We start from the raw sequence: 16,539 nt of genomic DNA on the forward strand, positions 1-16,539 counted from the left end.
GGAACTGATTAACATCTTCAGACTATGTCTGGAAGAAAATACATGGAACATGGTATTTTCCAAGAAACAAAGCAATTAAATTCGGGTCATTCTTCGGGGTTGAAAGGAACACAAGTGACTGCTAAGCTGAGGAAAAAAAGGAAAATCTGTTCTGTAGGATAGTTTCTTAGTTTCAGCAGTTTCTCTGAGTTGACCCAGTGAAAATATGCTCTGTGCAAGACCATGTCATATTGAACAGCAAGATTCTGGGCCTTGGGTGCTCCCCTTCAAAAGAGAAATAATTTATAAGAGGGGGAAAAAAAGTTATTACACTTATGAGCCAACTTGTTTAATACTAACCACTTTAAGACCCACAGGAAAGAGGGAAACATTATTTTTTCTTCTCATGCATCCCAAGCATTAATGTATAGCTTCAACACAGTTAATCTTTCCCTTTTTTGCTCCTGTCAGTCCTACAATCTTTCTAGGGAAAGATGTATTGCAACATCAGCCAAGAAAAATGAGTAAGTTATTTCTTTTCCATGCAAGAGGAATGAGCAATCTATCTGGATGGCTCCAGAAACAAAGATGAATAATGAAATGAAAGTTAATTCACTAAAAAGTTCAGTATGGAGGTGACTGAAATGTCAGTATTTCTTTAAATGACTTTGTAATAGAGATTGTTTTGAAAAACTCACATTTTGATTTTAATGTTTTAAAACAACATTTTTCAGCTTTTTATTTCAACAATTTAAGGATTTTCTCAGTTTTCATTAAAAATGTGAGAACTTCTTATAAAAAATAACCTCGCATTAAATTAGTTTTTTTTTATTTCCAAGTTATTTAAGAAACAAACAAAAAAGTTCAATAGTGACCAGGAGTTCTGCTGAATGTATGTCAAATAAAAGTAGATGTGTAAATATTATCTTAGCAAGAAATACTGTAATACAGTTAAGTGTATAATACACTCAAAAGTTTTCATTTTTCTAAAATGCTGGCAACTTAATATAGGAAAATAATGCCTAAAATAGACAAATACATGCAAACAAATAACAATGTAAAGAGTAAATTACTTTGATTCCATCTCACTAATTTTCTCATATAGTTTTTATTAAAATTTATGTTCATGTATAGAAAAAGGGAGCAGATAAAGTCTATTAATTCAGTAGAAAATTAAGATGTCGGTACAATGATATCTTCAGCAATAAGACCTTGGACAAAAAGTTCTTATTTGGTTATACACCAGTTTCAGAATCATTGGTAAAGGCTAGAAATGCATGCATGAACATCTAGCTGATATTTCTGAAATCTAATAGGAAGATTTCCTAAGAGTGTTAAAATCCCTAAGTTTAAATCCATTTGATAAGGGTCAAACATACAAGAGAGTGAAGGCATTGTTACCTTTTTTCTGAATCCAGGACAAGTTGGATGTAAATGATCTTGTTGGCCTTAAGAGTAATCTTCTAACTAATAAAAGAGAGATTAGGTAGTCTGATGTCAGCCTAAGAAAGCCAAAGCAGAACAGAGAGAATGAGACAAGTGGTCAAGAATGTCTAGAAAATATGACTTAAAATTAAAAACACATGGGAGTTGTAAACAGAAACATACTGCAGTGTTTTTCTCTTTCAATATGAAAATCAAAATAATTTCTCTAAATTATTAGTGACAGTTTTCTAGCCTTTGAAATATAACATTCCAAGTGTGTAAGTTCTAGGCTAGTCTTCTCTTTTTTTTCTGTTTAAGAGGTACTGAAGGAACTGATTCAAGCCTAAAAAGTAATGGTGATTACTGCAAGTCATCATGATTTGATTATGCTTCTGTGGAAACCAATAATACATTCTCTGGTGCATACCAGCAGCTAGTTTCACAGGCATACAGATAATTATGGGCTTAGTCAGCTGGTAAATAGAAACTAAAGAGAAAAATGTGAATAATTATTGGGAACTACTTAAGAACACTTGCCAGTTCCTTAAAATACATGGTTCCTTGAAGCCTTGTGGATTATTTACAATTATTTTCAGAGAATGAACATCTGTACATATATTCCAATCAAAATACTGAATTGTTCACTCTAGTAATATCTTTGAACTTCAATCTAAATTTTTTCAGCTTTCACATTTTCTGCTAGAGTGGAAACTCCACTATTATGTGTGTCTTCCCTATAGATGTGATGTAATTATCCATTTTTGTTCTTGTTGAACTAATCTGTTGAGCTCCTCAGGTGTTTCATTCTAAGGCTTTGTTCAACCCTTTAATAAGCCTTGTTGCACTCCTCTGAGTCCTCCAGTCCACCAAGCTGTTCCATATGAGAAATGTAATTCCCTTGACCATGAGTAATAACAGAATTAATACATGCAGGGTTCACATTAACCCTTTAGGCTGTGGCAACAGAATGGGCACTCATATTCAGAAGATCATCCACTAGTATTTTTGTGTCTTTTCAAGTATCACTCTTTCCCATGAAAGTTTTCTGTCTGCTGCTATGAGAGATATTCCAATATTTGGCTTTATTGAAACTCATAAATCCATAAATCCATATATATATATATATATGCATACTAAGTTAATAATTTTTAAAAAAAAATCTCTGGTTTTCCACATCTGTTTGAATTCCTCCTACCCAAAACCACCTCTCTTTGATGCTATCTGTATGGTAAAACTCCCTTTTTTTGTTTGACAATGATTTTGATTTTTCAACATTAGCTAACATAAGCTTTAAATTATAGTCTGAATCACTTTTACTCCTTCACAGTTCTCCTAATTGATTAAGACTTATTATTTACAATCCTTTTTTGAAATATACTGTTTAACTAATGTTTAATCCTGATGATATGCAGCACACTAACTTTGTGTTGCTCAAGTTTCTTAACCCTAAGTTGTGTGATATCGAATACATTACAGATTTCTATTGCATTATCACTTGTGCATCTGTCAGATAAACTTGTATTCACATAGAATTGAAGTTAGTTCGGCAATACCTATTTTTCAAAACTATGTGGGAAGTAGCATTCATCACATTAACATCTTATTAGCAGCCACATACTCAGTTTCTGAAACAACACAACAACCTACGGCGGATTGAGGGGGAATTGGGGGAGATCTCCAGGCCTTAAGCTGCTTGCCCCATTACCTGCGAGGTGAATGCCCTTCCCCCCACCCCAGCACGTGGCCCGGTGACCCCGCAAGGAGCACACACAGACCACCTGGGAGGGACGGACGAAAGAGGAAGTTTATTGTGGGGTTGGGGTTTATAAGGCTTTTAGGAAGGTCAACGGGGGCCAATCACAAGTTCAGGGTCACACAGAAAAAACCATCAGGTAAGGGGTCAACAGCCAATAGGAAGGGGTTAACAAAGGACCAATGGGAAACATCTCAGGACACCTTCCCAGGACACCTTGTGTGGGAGACAATAGCTTCACAGGGGGTGTCTGGGAGAGGGAGACAGTGACACTGCAAAAAATACACAAACATGTTGAAACATGTTTAAACTACAGTAAAAACTTCTGTTTCCATAAGGTTTGAGCTGTTTTCCTCACCAGTCCATCTCTGACAGGACTTTTTCCATACTGCATATGGCAAATTCATTGCCACAACAACCATTGACATTTTCAAATTCAATCAACAGACAGGAATTGGGAGCTCATAGTTTGAAGTCTCTAACTTCTAGGTGTGAGGTTAGATTAGATGATTGGTGTGAGGTTAGATTAGATGATTGCAGTTAGTCCTCATCAGCTTAAAAGAATCAGGTTAAGAACAGTTGCTGTCAGTCTATGAACAGTTTTAAAATCATCGAGTAGACAAAAAACCCCCTCACACCAGGATGCACTGAGCATACAAATTATCATTGCTGGATCTTATCAGCAGTTAGTTACCACAAGAAAAAGACTCTTTCAGGTAACTGAGGAACTTAAAAAAAAAAAAATTAAAAAAAATCACAGTTGATTTTCAATGGGTCTTGTATCTTTATTGTATAATACATTAAATGTACTGCAGTCAAATTAAGTGATGCTTATTAAGCAATACAAGAAAGAGTCTTTAACAGGAGAGCAAAAGTGCTGTGCCACATCCCATGAAAATCCTCTGGATTTTCCCATAGCAGGATACACTGATTACAAGCATAAAACAAGGTTCATTTCACCAGCGGTCAGAGTGATTTCCAGGCATTTGTTCATCTGATGCATTCTAATGCAGTGCTATGCTATCCCTTGGTCTCAATACATTTGATAATTAGTCTATTACATTGTAGAATATTAAATCTAATATTTTAACACAAGTTTAAATTTTCCCAAGAACAAGCATCTTCTGTGCAACCTAAAAGCAACAAGCTTTCTATTCAAACTGTTCATTTGAACCTTTGATTCCAATGACCGTTTAAACATACATTTTAATCCATTTTTAAAGTTAAATTATACTTTTTGAACATATTTCTGGCTTAAAGGTTTGTTTTTTTCCCAACTGAATGCATCTGTTGGACTGGAAAAATTCACTCTTAGGGGCACTTTAGTCTTTGAATCCTTTGTCTATCAGTAAGCAAGAGAGTGTCTCCTGGATTTTCTTTAATTTCACTTTCTTACTGAAATTATACATTTCAGTGGCAATTCAGATCTAATATTTCCAGAGCTGGCTAAATCTTGATGTGACGTGAATATACACTGGTATAAGAAATTAGTCACTTTCCTCTATATATTCTTCCTGATGAATTTGTCTTTGATCCTATCAAGACTTTCAAAGCTTTAACATCAGTTAAAGATCTTCTGCAGAAAGCAATCTGAAATTACATATTAAGGAAAATTATTAGACTTTTTCCTAATTATGGTTTAAGGCTCATTTAAAAAGCATCAGGGGAATGAGGCATTTTAAAATGAGAGGAATTATAGCACTGAAAGGCTGTATTTCTGCCTGCTAGAGATTCGGTTGTGATTTCAGTGAACTCTTGTGGTAAGTTACAAGATGTTGTGTATGTATCAAAGGGACAGAGACCCCAGGTTAAACACTTAGGAGCAAAGCCTGTAGGAGGAATTGTGTATGTAGCATGAGAATGTGCCTTGACATTTAGTGCACAGTTTTAAAAAAATCAAAGTGCTTATCTAACCTGAGATTCTTCAAGGAACCACCTCTTCAGAAAAGAGACGTCTCCTGAAGGCCAGTTACGGGATGCACAGTGCCAAAAGCTGCAGGAGTAGTATCTGTAGGTGTCTGAGAGAATCATTATGGAAATATATAGTTTTATCATGTTAATTTTTTTTTTTTGCTTAAAACATATTTCATCACAAAAAAACCCCAAACCAAAACAACCATGTTTATAATTCATGGTTGACACATCATGACTCTATCCATTTTGGTTTTAGAGACTGATGTCTAACACTAGTCCAATTATTAAAAGCTAAACATAATTTTGACATGCATGCTGGCTTACATCTTCAGATCCTGAAATGACATGGATGGTGTCTAGGTAAAAATAGATTGATTTTATTTATTTTCTCAGATACAATAGAACGCTCAAGGTGTAAGCTGTATTTTCAATATTGTTTTCTTTCATCATCCTATTTTCTTTGGCATGAGAATTCTTTTTGTTGTTGAGGTTGGGTTTTTTCACGGTATAAAATTTCATTTTTATCTTCTGAGTTACTGTTTTTCCCAACTTCAACTATGTTTCTTTTCTTACATATAGTTTGCAGTTTGCAATCTCAGACTATCTTTGAAAAGAGAGTTTCAAATGGAGATGACTCAACTAAAAAGTCATTCCAATGTAGTATTTTGGCTTATCTTTTTTAAAACATTTGGAAATAATAGTGATGGTATTGGAATGGACCTGGGAAAAGGAGAAATACAGAGTTCTCCACCCACTTTGAAAGAAACAATGGATATTTTAGGACAAACACAACATACATATGAAAAAGAATTATCCAGCATAATTCATGGCAAATGTTTTTTCCTATCTTAACTACACGTAATAAATTTGCAGTCATTTTCTTATCCTAAAAGTCCTTGAAATTAAGTTCTGTTGAAGAAAAGGAGAGGGAAAATGACTTACCTTAGCTCCTTTCCTTGGTACTTAGTTGCATTTCCTTAATTTTCAAATATGTAAGGCTTATTTCAATCTCTGCAGCTGTTAGTCTAATTGGATGATTTCCTGTTTGAAATGCAGAATAATTTAAAGTGACTAGCAGTTGTTCAGGGATCCTCCCTTTCTAGGGCATAACTTAATCTGACATATTCAATGCTCATCAGAGATTCAACATCTTTTCAAACTGATTACTGCTTCCTCCATCACACTCCAAGTTCTTTGACTTCCATTTAAGTGCTACAATTTAGAGTTTGATTATTCAAATGAAACTAAGAGGAAAAATCAAGCTTCTTTTTTTTTTTTGATTGTACTTCCTCAAAATGTATACTGCATGCAGTCCTCTGTAGTATTTGCTAGATTTCTCATCCTCTGTGATGCAACAGCAAGCTCTGTATTTAGGGTTTTGCTTTTGCTGAAATTCAGAGTGATAATGTAGGAGACACTGATGTTGCATATGATTAATATCATCAGAATTTACTTGGTAGAACAAAGTTTAATTTTTTATAAAAATGGGACAACAGTTTCTTTTGAGTCACGAATTTCAATAAGGTGTGAGTTTTGTAAGAAGTGCAAATAATCAAGAAATTATATTTCTTTGAATAACCTTGAAATATAAAAGTTTGTGTCTGATTTAATAGGCCCAAAACTTAATGTTAGTCATGTCATTTTGAAATCTGAAAATGTTGAATGTGTGAGAGAGAATATTCCCTTTGTTAACACAATTATACAGGCACGTGGTCATCCAAGGAACTTAATTATATCTACCCCCTGACAAAATGCTGTTTACCATTTGACTTGTTTGATTGTTTTGTTTTATTTTTGTTTGGTTAAGTGTTTGGTTGTTTTTATTCTCTCACTGTATTATGCATGCCTACAGAACTTTCCTCTTGGTAGGGTAAAGACACCATGTTTTCTTAATATCCCCTTGAAAACATGAAGATTTTTCTCAAGTAGTTGTTCATTAATGTTAATGAAGAGTTACTCGACTTAAAACCTGTACATGCATGTCATGGTTTGAGAGCCTCGAAAAAATCTAATTCTCTAGTCAAAGCCCCCTCCCCTATCTCAACCAGTATAAGGTGTTTTTTCCAGACAAAACATGAGACTCAGAATGGGGAAAGGGAATATTTTACGATGACTATACAAATAAATATTATAATACATTATACACACTATCACAACTATCTCTACCATGACATAAGTATTTACAATGGATCAGATCTCTTCTCCCCTCCAAATAAAAGTCCAGGAGGGAAGAAGGACAGATCCTTTCCAGTCTCTGAGCAGCAGTATCTTCTAAGGCAGCAGGTTCTCCTCATCTCATGCATGCAGCAGCTGTGGCTGGATTTCTGCCAGCACTCACGAGGGGGGTATCCAAGCCCCTCTCGGCCCCTCGAAGCAGGCAAAGGGGTCTTCCGTGGGCTACGTTCACCCCAGACAAAGGTCGTTCCACCACGGTCATACCATGAAGCCCAGGGGGTCTTTGTGACGGTCTGGTATCTTCAGGGGATTCAAGCCCCTTGCAGAGCTTCTGTGCCCTGCCTCAAGATGTCTGCGAGCTTCTTTGTAGCTTGCAGCAAGGGAGGGCCCCAAGGTCACCCTCCTACACACCGTCCTGACTGAGCTCTCAGGACAACCGAGCTTCTTAGCTCGTTTACTCTCTCTGGTGCTGCAGTACTCCAAGGCTCCTCTCCTTAATAGGAGTCCATCTCCCTCCTTTCTCTGAGGTCTCAGAGGGGTATGGGGTCTTATTCCAGTTCTTACCCCAACTTCCTCTCTCCCTGCTGCTCTCTCGTCTCTCTCTCTCTTCATTAGACATCTCTGTGTCTGCTTGCCTGGTTGCAAGACGCCTCTACTGCGTTCTTATCTTTTTGGCTCTCTGCCATCGCTTCTGGATGCTGCTTCTGCCGCTGCTATCTCTACTCACTCACAGTGGAGAAAACTTTCTTAGCTCTCACCTGCAGGCACCTAGCCCAGCTTTATGCTGTTCCAGGTCCCCGCAGCCCCCGCTGGGGGCTGGGGGGCCAAAGCCCCCCAGGGGCCTCCTGCACTCTGCTCCTTGTGGCCTCAGAACATGGCTACCACTTCTACAACCAAACTACAACTCGTCTCTTCCGGTCTGGTTGTGGTATGTTTATATTTCACAGGAGAGCAGATTGGTTCAAATCTCAAGTGTCACCACACCCTGGGGGTTACCACTTTCTTAGCTTCAGGGGGAAAACCTGGTTCAAACCACTACAATGCAGAATAAGGTTTTGAATAGTAGGTAAAGGAAAAAATGTTTACCACCAGATTATGTTATAAGCTCCAAAAGAGGAAATGAAATTTCTTCTATGTGGAAAAATCTGGGAAGGCTTTTGCTGAGCCATAACGGGAACAGTTCACTTGAGGTTTCGTTTGGAAAACTTTGTCCTTTGTTTATCCTTTGTAAAATTGTCTGGGACAGGAGTAGCTCACTTAAAAAATGACTCGGAGGAGACAAGATTTTTTTGAGATGTACATTGAGTCTCTTAAATTAAAAAAAAAGAAACACAATAAAATCAAAATAAATAAATGTATTCTAATGTAAAGCTTGCATATATGCTCATAGTAAAGAAAACCAAAACACTTTTCCAAGGACAATTTCCTAGCTGTTAATATTTTCTAGCTGGCAACTTGGCAGACTTACGATGAAAACTGGCAATCCTCTCTTGTTTCAAGTTGTCATTCCCATTTTACCTTGCATTGCCATGAAGCAAGTTTTTCTTCGGAGGTAGAAATGAAAAAGGAGTTCAAAAAGTGTAAATAAAAGCTGCCTGGGGTACAAAATATTGGATGTGATTTTCTTTGTTTCTGAGGGATACAACATGTTTCAACAGTGGACCATCAGTGGACAAGTGTCCAAATCAATGTTCTTTGACACTCTGCTCAATTCCCTTCTCACCACACCCAAAATTATGAATGCTTCAGATGAACTGGATTGACAGTTTTATTGGTGACCGGGACTAGTATTTTGCCTTTCAATTTCAGTAAAGAAGATAAATGTCATTTTCTTAGGAGAAATTCTTATAAAAGAATTTTTTTTTTACATTTTCATCAGTTTCTTTTGAATCTCAGATTTTTTTATAAAGCATATTACAGAAGTGATTATGCATAGACAAATCAGTGAGAAGACCTTTCGAGTTAGTTAATGAACACTGCTTTATAGAGTTTTTATTTAGTAAAATTAGATGGTATTGCTTTAATCTGTTTAAAGAACCGATTATCTTGCAATCAAAAATTCCTCCAAGATCATGAAGTCCAACTCTTGATCCAGCACCACTGTGGTTACTTGGCCATGGCACTAAGTGCCACATCCAGTCTCATCTTAAAAACCTCCAGGGTGGAGAATGCACCACCTCACTGGACAGCCCATTCCAATGTCTGATTTATCTCTCTGTAAAAAATATCTTCCTAATATCCAACCTAAACCTCCCCTGGCACAGCTTAAGACTGTGTCCTCTTGTCCTCCTGCTGGTTGCCTGGGAGAAGAGACCAATCCCCACCTGGCTACAACCTCCTTTCAGGTAGTTGTAGAGAGTGATGAGGTCTCCCCTGAGCCTCCTCTTCTCCAGGCTAAACAACCCCAGCTCCCTCAGCCTCCCCTCCTAGGACTTGTGTTCAAGTCCCTTTACCAGCCTCGTTCCCCTTCTTTGGACACTCTCCAGTACCTCAATATCCTTCCTGAACTGAGGGGCCCAGAACTGGACACAGTACTCCAGGTGTGGCCTCACCGGCACTGAGTCCAGGGGAAGAATCACTTCCCTGGTCCTGCTGGCCACACCATTCCTGATCCAGACCAGGATGCCATTGGCCTTCTTGGCCACCTGGGCACGCTGCTGGCTCCTGTTCAGCTTCCTGTCAATCCAAACTCCCAGGTCCATTTCTGCCTGGTTGCTCTCCAGCCACTCTGTGCCCAGCCTGTAGTGCCACATGGGGTTGTTGTGGCCAAAGTGGAGGACCCAGCACTTGGCCTTGTTGCACCTCATCCTGTTGGAATCAACCCAACTCTCCAGTCTGTCCAGGTCCCTCTGCAGAGCCCTCCTACTTTCCAGCTGATTGACACTCCCCCCCCAACTTAACGTCATCTGCAAATTTGCTGATGGTGGACTCAGTCCCCTCATCCAGATCATCAGTAAAGATATTAAACAGAACTGGGCCCAACAATGATCCCTGTGGGACACCACTAGTGACCGGCTACCAACTGGATGCAGCCCCGTTCACCACCACTCTCTGGGCTCAGCCCTCCAGCCAGTTCCTAACCCAGCACAGAGGGCCCTTGTCCAAGCCATGGGCTGCCAGTTTTTTCAGGAGTATGCTGTGGGAGACGGTGTCAAAGCCTTTGCTGAAACCCAGGGAAACTACATCCAGAGCCTCCCCCTCATCACCTGATCATAAAAGGAGATTAGCTTGGTCAGGCAGGACCTGCCCTTCCTAAACCTGTGCTGGCTGGGTCTGATCCCTTGTCCATCCTGTAGGTGCTGTGTGATTGCACTTAGGATGATCTGCTCCATAACCTTGCCAGGCACTGAGGTCAGGCTGACAGGCCTGTAGTTTCCTGGGTCTTCCTTCCTGCCCTTTTTGTGGATCGGTGTGACATATGCCAACTTCCAATCATCTGGGACATTCCCAATAAACCAGGAATGCTGATAAATGATGGAGAGCAGCTTGGCGAGCTCTTCTGCCAGCTCCCTCATCACCCTTGGGTGGATCCCATATGGTCCCATAGACTTGTGAGGATCCAAATGGCTCAGCATGTTGCTAACTCTTCCCTCCTGGATTACAAGGGGGTATTCAGTTTCTTATCTCTTTCTACAGGCTCCAGAAGCCAGCTATCCTCAGGACAACCTGTCCTACTGTTGAAAATTGAGGTAAAGAAGGTGTTAAATACCTCAGCCTTTTTCTCATCTTTGATAATTATATTCCCACCCATGTCCAACAAAGAATGGAGGTTTTCCTAGCCCCCTCCTTTTGCTCTTGATGTATCTGTAGAAGGACTTTTTGTTATCCTTCACAGAAGTGGCAAGGTTAAGTTCAAGTTGTGCCTTCATCTCTCTAATTTTCTTTCTACATGACCTAAGTATATTCCTAAACTCTTCTTAAATAGCCAGCTTTTATTTTCATAATTGGTAGGCTCTCTTTTTTCTCCTAATTTCCTTCAAAATCTCCCTGTTCAGCCAGGCTGGCCATCTTCACCTCTGGCTCACCTTTTGGCACACTAGGACAGCCTGCTCCTGTCTGTTTAAAACTTGCTTCTTGAAACATGTCCATCCCTCCTGGACCTTCTTTTTTTTCAGGGGTTGTTTCCCAAAGTACCCTCTGAACCAGTCTTCTGGGTAGGCTGAAATCTGCCCTGTGTTGTAAAAACATACAAACTAATCAGAGCAGAGAGTCATGAATCAGTACCCCAAAAAAGACTGTACTGAAGATTACAATGGTGAGGAACGTTTTGGTGGAGCTCCTTGTTTGTCTGTAAGATATTGTGTGGATTTTATAAGAGCATAAATATATTGAAATATATTTGCCTTGCCAAATCAGGATGTGAGCAGCACTGATTCTGAATTGTCTCCTGTCAATAAACTTATGCATTCTTTTAGCAAGGCATGTTTCTGCGACTGTCATGCATCTTAGTGCCTGAAATGAAAAATTTAAAAATCGATTATAAAAAAAGCAAAAAGAATTTGCAAGATAATATAAATAACATTCAGGGGTGTTGAAATAAAATAAAAAAGGCATAGATAGCAAGCTAGACAAAAATGAGGCATAGTCTGTGGTGAGGTGATTATGTTTTAACAAAAGAGACTGAAATCCCTTTTTTGAATTTGATGGAGGCATTTCAAGTTTCATTAATAAATTCCCTGTTACTTTTGTGTCTGTAGTTGTTCCAGGTAGGAACTTTTCCTCAATGAAGAGATAGGCATTCAATCTAAACAAAGTAAGATAACAGATAAGCAAGAAAAACTACTCAACAACCTGAAGAACAGGTTTTCAAAGTAAAAGGCAGTAGAAGTAGAAAAACTGAATAAAAGAGGACAGTAAAAGAAGACAGATGTTGTGGGTGGACAAGACAGCAATGTTTCACCAATTAGAAAAGTTATTAAAACAAACAAACAAACTAACTAACTAACCAAAACCCACAACTTTTTTTGTCTGACGAAAAACTCCAGGAACCTTATTAATGAATTCTTGAGGAAAGAAACGAACTTCACTCTAGCAAAAACTCTGTGGTAATTTATAAGGGATGCAATTCTGCACTTCATACATGGAGTAATGTCAAAACTGTATAGTGTTCTGTTGCTAGTCCTTACTGTTAATGTAAATACTGCCTGGCTATTCTTAGGTGAAAAACATGCTGAAAAGCAGTCCCTGAAGACCACCTCTGCAAGACAGATGATCTTTTGTGCCTGAAACATATTACAGACCAAACTGAAGAACAGAAAGACTATTTCAGTAATAAGAGCTGAAGAGTACTCCTCTGGATCAGCTTTCTCTGAGCCACTTTCCCAATTAACACTATAAATTTTATAAATTATCAGAAAATTAAATATTTGTGATTTTTTTTTCATTTTGTTAGAATTGATTCAGGTTTATTTTCTTTTTCACACTAAGATTTTACAAGATCATACCAGTAAGTTCTTTTTTAAAAGAAAATTAGCAATGTTAAAACCTCTTAATTAGAACAGAATATTTATTAATTTCCTTGAAGTCTGAAATCTCCTTACATATGTATTGACTTTGACTGCAGTTGTTTTTTTCCCTAACAGACTCCTCTTGGTTTGTCATTTGCACACTTTCATTAGAAAGTCTTTAGACTTTCTCTGAAGACACTACTGAATGTTACAATGACAGTTTGCAACAGCAGGATCTTCTTTTGGTCTCTGTTTGTGGTATTGAACTTAAACTGCATTATTACCAAGTCAATGGAATTATGGAATTATTGTTAGAAATTACAGCTCCTGTGACAATTTCTGAAACTTTAAAATGCATTTGTTGAACTTTGGAGTGAAAAATTAATCCTATTTTTCTGGAAAAATGATTGGTGTAAAAATGTTTTTTTTTGTTTCAAATTTTCATGCTGACTTCTCCTTGTCTCTCCAGAAATGATCAGAAAGTCTTTCTTGAAAGGAATAAAACTTTCTATGGCTAACATCACCAAATCTGTGTGTCTGAGAAAATGCTGTCTTTGCAACCTTTCTTTTTGACAGTGAAGAGAAAAAAAAATGCTGAAGAGGAAAAAGAAATGCCTTAGCAAAAATATTGCTGCAACTCTTCCACAGTTTACTATTCTTTTTCTGGAAAGCAGATTGCTTTCAGAACTTTGCAAAAATTTCTCTGCAAGAAAGGGGGCTTGTCAATCATCTTTTCATTGAGTAAAACCAAAGGAAAAAAAGAACCAGATGAAGGTGTCTATTGCACATTCAGATACCTGTTGGGGCAGAACATAAAGGAAGTAAGACATACTAATAACAAAAACATACTAAATGATTTGCATGAAGAATGTCTCAACACACACAGAAGAAAATCTTTCTAGGATAATTTGCAAGAGTTCTTCCTTGACAAAAATACAGAAAATTAATTCTTTATGTTGTTCTCAAGAGATTAGGGCTCACTTAGAATTGGGAGCATCCCTGCAAAATCTTTACTAGTCAATAGATTTAGGCTCCAGTTTGATCACAAAATAAATCTGTCTTTAGGTCTTGTGGTATGAGATCAAAAGAAAATCCCATGAAGCAAAGTAAGAAGCCAATTTAAACTCATTCTGTATGGTCAGTTTTGCTCAAAAGATGTTGCTGTGCTGACTTTGAAGTCTCAGGCTTTCTCCTGGAACAAGTTTCAATATATTATCTTTTTTCCTACGTGGTTGAAAAAAAAGGGTTTAAATACTGGATTGTATGCTTCAGTGCTCATTTGAAGAAATTGCAGCAAGCCCTCCTTCTTGCCCTTCCCTGCCCTCAGTTTGGATAAAATTTGTATTTTGAGTTATCTGGTAGCACACAAGTACAATATCAATAGTTATTGAAGCATAGAAAAAGGTATAAAAATTCTTGCTCTATGCTCAGGCTTTTTGCAAACAGAACTAAGGAAATGCCTGTTTACGAGGTTGAGGGACTAGAGGTAATAACTCTCTACTGCCAATTTTTTTATAGTGTAGCTTGCTTTGTATTCATGAATCCTGTGACTGCTTTGCCTCCTGTTTCCTTGTTAATGAAAACTAGTATTAGAATTTTTCCAGCCTACCGATATATTTTTTGTTAGTGCTGCAGTCTATTGACTAAAAAAGGGTGCTGTGCCTGCCTTCAACATGCTGTAGAGACAGATAAAGAGAAATGCCCAGCAAATGAAGAAAGAATACATAAGCACTGCTGCCAAGCTGACTTCACCAAAAAAAAAATGATCTCTTTTAAAAACTAAGTCAGGAGAAAAGTGGTACAAGTGCTACAGCTGGGATTGTCAGAGAAAACCCACTTCAGAACGTAAAACATACTGCAGAGATAAGGCTTTTTTTTTTTTTCTAACTCATCAGAAGGAGTTCCAAAAAGAAAATGCAGACCTCACCAAATAAGTAGACAAAAAAAGATCGAGAACCATCTGTTGTATCCTTTTTCCCCCCTCCAGGAGGAAGAAAAGACCTCCATAATCTGTCAACCAGCTACAAATAGGAGATCTACGGAAGGGGCTTTTTTTCCCACTACAGTTTGGAGAATTTAAAGCAGGATGGGAAGAGAAGGCCTAAAGGTAGAGGGAGGGGATGAAAGAGGGAGAAAATGATGAGAATTTCAGAAATATTTTAGTTCTGCTTTACAGGTATTTGAGGATGCTACTTATAAAGAGCAGTACTTGCAAACCAATGTCAAAAAACATACATTAGTAGATGCATCCATTAATTCAAATTTCACAGGAAAACCTATAATTTTGCTGAAAAATAGATGTAACCATGGGTCTATTAGTTTACAGTTAACTAAAGTTATCAAATGGTGGATTTCTGCTGAGAAAACACATTGCTTGAAAAATCAGAAGACATTTGAAGATGAAGTTAATGTTATGCCATTGTTGTCTTGAACATTCTGTAACAATTAGGATAATACATATTTTCTGGAAGTGGTAGCAATGAAAAAGGGTAATATTACAGAAGCGTGAAATAATCAAGCAATCAACACTGCTGTGTGACTGTAACCTCCATTTCACCTTGAAATTCCTGTAGATGAGTTTCAGAAGATAATGAGATTAAATATTTCTCTTGAAGAGCTTTCAACTTATGTCCCAAAACTACGACCAGGTCCTACAGTGTGACCTGGTTTGAAGTTAATGAAACTGTCCAAGGATGCCAAGGTCACCCCTTGCCAAGCCTCTGGGAGAAACTCAGCCCGTGTCAGGTCTGACAACAGGAGTGATGACAGTAGACCAACTAACCCTGAGGCAATGTCTGAATCACAATCAGGTCGCATGTAAAGGAATCATTGGGGTTGCACTTTTTTTTGCATCAGCTGAGAATCTGGTCCTCAGGGAAAGAAGATTAGTGGCAGATGGTAGAGGTTCTGCGGGTAGACTTCAGAAAGGGCAGCAAAGCCATGTAGCAATGATGAAGATCTTAGGAATCAGAATGACAGAAACTGAAATACTAGGTCTTGACTTGGCATACTTTTCATTCTTCTCTTCATCTCCTTGTGCAAACCTTTTGTTTATTTTATATATTTTTGCTGGTTTTCACTCTGTGATCTATTTAAACGGAAATACTTAGATCAGTGTTATGAAAATGTGATATCTTTCACATTGAGCTCAATCAATATGTAAAGTCTTTCAGATGGTACTGCTAAAACAGCAGAAGAAAAAATAGATGCTGCTGTAAAATTACAGCTCTGCAATGTGGTAAAAATCTGTGATAAACTGAAGGTTAAAAAGTGGTAAATAGAATCTAGCTTTTTCCACAGTAGATTGGATAAATATAATATCTCCACCCTAAACTATTTAGTTTAGTACTATTAGTACTAAACTAATAGTATTCAATTAAGTAAAATCCTCTTGAACCATAGATGACTATTTGACAAGACTTATGACCAAGTGACCGGCTTCTACTGCAGATCTGCATACCTTGGTCCAAAAACTAACCTTGAATACTTGTTAAAAAAAAAAATCCAGTATTTTAAATTATATCAGTAAGAAGATAGCAAAGACACTGTCAAGGGCATAGAACCTTAGCACAGCCAAGGAAGCCGGTAAGTGGAACACATCAGGAACAACACTGAGTTGCTTCCTGACAATAAACGTACACAAGCCAAATCAAAGGGTCACTACAACTGAAACCAAAATGCCTTCCCTATCAGATTTTTACCCTGAAGAACAAAAATAAAGAATAGTAGAGGAAAACAATTTGAGGTCTGTATGGCATCCCTTGTCTGTGAAGGGTTTTCAGATTCACTTGGATAGTACTAAATAATAATCAACAATAGCTATTTAATGATGAGGCTAAGGCTGCT

General features: G+C 37.8%; 1 long non-coding RNA gene across 1 annotated transcript; it reads right to left on the reverse strand.

Moving 5' to 3' along the window:
- Nucleotides 1-3: 3 nt before the first annotated feature.
- LOC114002427 lies at nt 4-6,161 on the reverse strand. Its single transcript, XR_003545861.2, has 4 exons — nt 6,014-6,161; nt 5,072-5,175; nt 1,381-1,481; nt 4-264 (listed from the first exon to the last, which is right to left on the reverse strand). It is a non-coding gene; the product is annotated as an uncharacterized LOC114002427 (long non-coding RNA).
- Nucleotides 6,162-16,539: the final 10,378 nt, after the last annotated feature.

This window comes from Pipra filicauda, unplaced genomic scaffold, assembly GCF_003945595.2.
Source record: "Pipra filicauda isolate LSUMZ 115617 unplaced genomic scaffold, ASM394559v2 scaffold30_size5312502_pilon, whole genome shotgun sequence".
Classification (NCBI taxonomy): Eukaryota; Metazoa; Chordata; class Aves; order Passeriformes; family Pipridae; genus Pipra; species Pipra filicauda.